At 42.8% G+C, this 5,900-nt stretch overlaps 1 pseudogene; it reads right to left on the bottom strand.

Annotated features, from left to right (window-relative positions):
• The window catches only part of LOC103253242, a 5,499-nt pseudogene extending 4,757 nt beyond the window's left edge, over positions 1-742 (bottom strand).
• Positions 743-5,900: the final 5,158 nt, after the last annotated feature.

Genomic DNA, 5,900 nt, shown 5'->3' with positions numbered 1-5,900 from the left:
CCAAATGGCTGTTGCTATTTTTTTTTTTTTCACTCACCACAATGCCTCCCCAGAGAGGGTACCACACAGCCACACAGATGGGGGCGTGGACTCCCATGGGGACCATCAGGACAATGTGGAAGAGTCCATTCATGATCTGGACAGCCTGGAAGAGAATCATCATTGTCAGAAGCCAAAGGCAAGGCTGGAAGTCCTGGTTCCTGACTTGGAGCTAAGAAAAATGCCTAAAGGAAGTGGCAGAAGTGCTAAGAATTTTATCTTTTTCTTGTTCAGATCCATTTTCCCCCACCACATGGGGCATTTCCAAGGAGGAGGATGCCTGGGATTCTGTCCGTGGACTGGGATGAGAGACCCCTAGACATACAAGCCCCCGAACCAAAAGGTGACATAAAATCACCCTGAGGTGATCCAGGTGACAACTTCTCTGATATGCCCCTGATTGGGCCCACTGTGTCGGACGTAAAGAATGCTGTGTTGGATCGCATCCCTTCAAGCTGGATTGAATTACACACATGGCCGATGTCCTCAGTTTCTGTAGGCCAGAAAATCCCTAGGCTACGAGGAACAGAGGGCAATCGACTTACCCCCAAAGCCTTAGATTCCCTCATGAAGAAGCTTTACGTGGGGCTCACCAGCGAAGACATCCTTTTGAGGATTGGTTTCTGACCAGTTTGTGTATCAACAGGCCTTCCGTAGGCTCTGCTGGGAAAGTTCCATTCACTGAATTTCTAGGTGTCATCATTTCACTCTCAAAAGTCCTAAAAATAAAACAGAGAATAAACCAAAGAGACCAAAAAGAATTTTGGCCCTCTTAGCTCTTCATGCATCTGAATGCTTCTCTCAGCACTCCCTCTATGGGTGTCACTGAAGGCAGACGTGGCTTCTTCCTAGTGGTTTTAGGTCTGAGGCAAGGCCTGCTGCCCTGGTCTGAGAAAGAATCTGGAGGGGTTGCCTTAGGCAAGACCGTGTGGACCCAGTATTCCCTGCCGGTGTTCTCAGCATGCTTTACCTTTGTTGAGAGCACCATGTGTACATGACTGCATGCCCTGTTCCCTCTCATCCCTGCATGTTTTTCTTATGCTTTGACATTGACCTGCTCATTGTATTTTCTATTGACCTGCTCATTATAATGGGCAAGAGGCATCATGACAGAGTATGGTGAGGCCTGTCCTTAGAAGCAGGAGGCTGATTCCAGGCCTCACTCTGCCTCTAAATTTGCCACCTTGAGCAAGTCCTGTCAAGAAGGCCCTCTAATGCAGCATGTAAGATCATGGTCTCCTGAGGCAAGATTGTCTGCATTTAAATAGTGATTCCTCCATTGTCTCTGAGACTTTTAAAAATTATTTTAAAGATGTGGGATATAATTCACAATGTTAGGTACATAGGTGGTATCTTATGGGCAAGATTTGGGCCTCCTCTTTGTCCCCACTTCGCCTGGTTTGAGATTGGACACCCTTATTGTTGTTGTATGCCCTCCCCGCTCCCTGGCAGTGTCCCACTACTGCCAATCCCTTTCTTATGGTTTTACGATAAATGTTCAGGGTCTGCTTATGAGTGAGTATATGTAGTACTCAGATCTTTGTTTCTGTGATAGATCACTGAGTATGATAGACTCTAAATCCATCCAAGTTGCTGCGAAGTCCATAACTATGCCTGTGTAATATTCCATCTTGTAAATGTACCACATTTTCTTTATCCAGTCACCTTTTGATGGGCAGCACAGTTGGTTTCATGTTTTTGCTATTGTGAATAGTGATGCAAAAAACATGTGTGTGCAGGTATCTTTTTTACAGAGTGATTTGAGTTCCTCTGGGTATATTCTCAGAAGGGAAACTGCTGGGATGTTTGGGAGGTCAATTTTTAGATCTTTTAGAAATTGCCACAATGTTTTCCAAATGGGTTGTTCTAGTTTACACTCCCACTAACAGTGTAGAAGCATTCCCTTTTCCCACCATCCTCTCCAGCATCTCTTGTTTTTTGATGGCCATCATCAATAATTCTCTGAGACCTTAAACAAGTCCTTTAAATTCTGCGGGTCTCAGGTTCTTCAACTGAGAAACGAGAGTAACTAATTTTTACCTCATAGGCTGCCATAAGACTTAACTGGGCTTGACCAGGCGCGGTGGCTCATGCCTATAATCCCAGCACTTTGGGAGGCAGAGACGAGAGGATCCCCTGAGCCCAGGGGTTCAAGAGCAGCCCGGTCAACTTGACAAGACCTCATCTCTACAATAAATCAAAAAATTAGCTGGGCATGGTGGTGCGCACCTGTAGTTAGTTTCAGCTACTTGGAAGGCTGATGCAGAAGGATCAGCAGAGCCCAGCGGGTCGAGGCTGCGGTAGCCGTGAGCGTGCCATTGCACTCCAGCTTGGGTGACAGAGTGAAACACCAACTTAAAAAAAATAAAAAGGACTTAACTAGGCTCATGTCTGTGCATGACTGGTATCTTTTATTCAGATGTATCTCAAATGTTAGCTCCTCAGAGCCTTTCCTGAACCCTCAATCTATAACACATGTTCCTATTTGTGCACGCGCGCGCGCTCTCTCTCTCTCTCTCAACATCCTATTTTATTTGCTTCATGACATGTATCACTGTGGAAAAACACTTTATTTATCGCCTGTCTCTCCCTACAGAATATGTAAGTTTCATCAAAGAAGAAATCTCGTTCTCTCTTATTCAGTACCTAAAGTAATAATTGAATTTAGTATCTTCTTAATAAATATTATTGAAGAAATAAATGTCTGCAAAGCATTCATGCCTGAATAAATATATTTTCACTGCTGTTCTTGCTCTTCTTCTTACCTTTCTAAGCATTAGTTTTTATTTTATCCATCTATAAAGTGAGAACAATATCCCTCTCTGAGATTTTGTAAGACATAAATGAGTTAGCATACGAGTCTATAATTGTGCCTAGTACCTAAGACAAGTTTAGTATATGCTGTTTGTTAGTGTTCATAATTTATTCATTTCTGAAGTGAGAAGGCAATTAGCCAGGTCCTTTCCAGCTTTGACATTTAAAATTCTGTTTAATCTTCTTCATCTCATGATTCCTCTTGGTATTCATTTGTTTATGTCAACCACTTAAGTGAATTCTCTTGGGTCTTTCCTGTGGCCTGGAAATTTCCCTCTGGGGATACATCTTTGGTCTTGTCTTTATTGATTATAAGTCTTGTAAGGGACTTCGGAAATCAAGACTGTCTATCCAGGTTGCTTATCTCACTAATCCATTAGACCACAGGTTGAAGTATATCTTCCTAAGGCCAATCAGAGCTGGGTAGCTGCAAGTGTGCTGTAAGACAGGCGGCTAGGAGTCTCATTCATACCTACTTTAGAGTTACAAAGAAACGTCACATATGGCATCTCATGTGAGCCTCATAGTATAGACCAAGGATGAATTGCTGCCTCTATCTTATCAAAGAGGAAACGAGGGCATAGAAAAGTTGGGTTACTTGTTATGAGTTACATAATTAGTAAAGATTGAAAATGAGGTCTCGGACCTATCAAATGAGGGATCCATGTACCAGGCAGCCTTGTCTCCTGTGGAGAAGAAGATTCAGCCTTTCCCTTACAACCCCCTCCCTTGTCCTTCAAGTAGATGCACTATCTGGGTGACTGCAAATCAGTTGAAAACAGAGTATCTGTCTGGGGCACAGGCTAGAGGGAAGAGAAGAGTCTTTGGGTGTTTCTCACTTGCTTTTGCCTCTGGCATACACAGTCAGATGTCATGAGGTTCTGGGGCTCTGCTTTGTACCACAACAACCCCACAAGATCATCGACAAAAAGGAATATGTTAATATAGCCCACTAAGGAGTTTGCAGTCTGGTTCTAGTCACCAGACAGAATTTCTTTTTTTTTTTTTTTGAGTCAGAGTCTCACGCTGTTGCCCAGGCTGGAGTGCAGTGGCATGCTCACGGCCACTGCTGCCTCGACCTGCTGGGCTCAGCCTTCCAAGTAGCTGGAACTATAGGTGCATGCTATCATGCCCAGCTAATTTAAAAAAATTTTTTATTGTAGCGATGAGGTCTCGCCAAGTTGCGCAGGCTTGTCTCCAAGCCCTGAGCTCAGGGAATCCTCTCGTCTCGGTCAGGACAGGCTTGAGCCACCTGCTCGGCTTACCAGACAATTTCTAGAGCTAGTTTAAATCTCAGAAACCATTCTGGCTGGGTGCAGTGGCTCATGCCTGTCATCCCAGCACTTTGGGAGGCAGAGAGATTGCCTGAGCCCAGGGGTGAAGACCAGCCAGGGCAACACGCTGAGACCTTGTCTCTACAATGAATCAAAAAATGAGCTTTGCATTGTGGTGCACACCTATAAACCCAGTTACTTGGGAGGCTGAGGCGGAAGAATGGCTGATCTCTGCAGGTTGAGGCTGTGGTAGCCGTGATCGTGCCACTGCACTCCAGCCTGGGCAACAGAGTGAGACTGAATCAAAGGGAAAAAAAAAGAAAAGAAAAACCATTCTGTTTATTTTATAAAAGAGGAAACTGCAGCCTGGGAATGAGCCATGCTTGGGTCAAGACCTCACACTTAGTAACAAAGCCACAGTGGACGGCAATCACCATGACTCTGACGTTGATGCTCTTTCTGCTGCACCACAGGCTAGCCCAGATAATGATATCGTTTTTCTGAGCACCTACTATGTTCCAGGAATATCGTGTGTGCTATTTCCAACTTGCCCAACACCTTCCTTACTAAGTGAGCATTTTTGTCTCCTTTTGGCAGATGTGGAAATGGAGGTTCAGAGAGGTTCAGTCATTTTCCCAAGATCCTATGGCAAGTATCAAATGAAATGGGAGAGGCTACACTCCTCTCCAGGGGGCTGTTTTTAGTAAAGATTGCTTAAAGTGCAGAGGTCATCAATTATTTGAACTGAAGGAGATGAATGGCCTGCCTCTGTCTTAATTTCTGTTTATTCGTCAGCTGCTTGAAGGAAGTCTGCGTCTGTATGATTGGTGAGATAAACCATTTATGTAAGCAAATGCTTCTTGGCTGTGTCTGGTAGTGATGAACGGCAGTAAAGATTATAAAAGGTTGATATTTTATTTCTGTTAAAATGATATCTCACTATGGCAACTATATTTCTACAAAGGCCTCAACAAGTATTGTTATAAAATAGTAGTTTATAGTAAAAAACATGAGTATTTTCTATATGCTACTTCATTTTTTATGAAAAAAAACTCTCTAAAATGTATATATTTTTTAATGCCAGGGCACTGTAGGCTGACTGTGTAATGAAGAAATGTTATTCCATGGGAATACATAAAACTAGCCCTGGCAAAAACAAACAAAAAACTCATAAAACATACACTCAGATATTGTGAATTCTCACAACTCTGCCTTATCATTAAAAAATTATTCACAATGATTTAGTGCCCAATGTACAGTGATGCTGAAAAACTAGTTGGTAGATTAGTTACTGACCATATGATAACAACAGGATTTTATTTTCACTGATACTAAAATCAGCACCAATGTTAAAATCAGGACTCAGCTTATCACCTACTACCCCATTTTGTTACGGTCACTTTTGCAAATATTATTTGCTGTTTAAAGTCACTGCTGTTTCCATGCCCATTCATGGAAGAAATTCTCACAGCCTTTATGGGTTTTAGTTTGAATAATGACTTTTAGGTTCACTAATACCATCATCTACTGAGAAGTTTAAAACTGCATGACTTTTGTTACCTCAACTTCCTCCTTTGCCACTTAAAATAGCTTTGCACTTTTATCCTTTCTGTCTTCCTGTGCACTTATCTCTGAGGAAGAATGTTCATACTTCCTTTTACTATGCTTTTCAACCTGCGTCTGTCCACCAAGACGTTAGCCCTTCCAAGAAATTCTTGCTCCCCTGCATCTGCAGTCTTACTCAGTTGGTGGCTATATGTAGCAAAAACAGTG

The sequence above is a fragment of the Carlito syrichta genome, unplaced genomic scaffold, assembly GCF_000164805.1.
Source record: "Carlito syrichta isolate Samal-C Ts95f unplaced genomic scaffold, Tarsius_syrichta-2.0.1 Scaffold213716, whole genome shotgun sequence".
Classification (NCBI taxonomy): Eukaryota; Metazoa; Chordata; class Mammalia; order Primates; family Tarsiidae; genus Carlito; species Carlito syrichta.
Note: the sequence above shows the minus strand (reverse complement) of the source record. Positions and strands in the feature narration are given on the sequence as shown.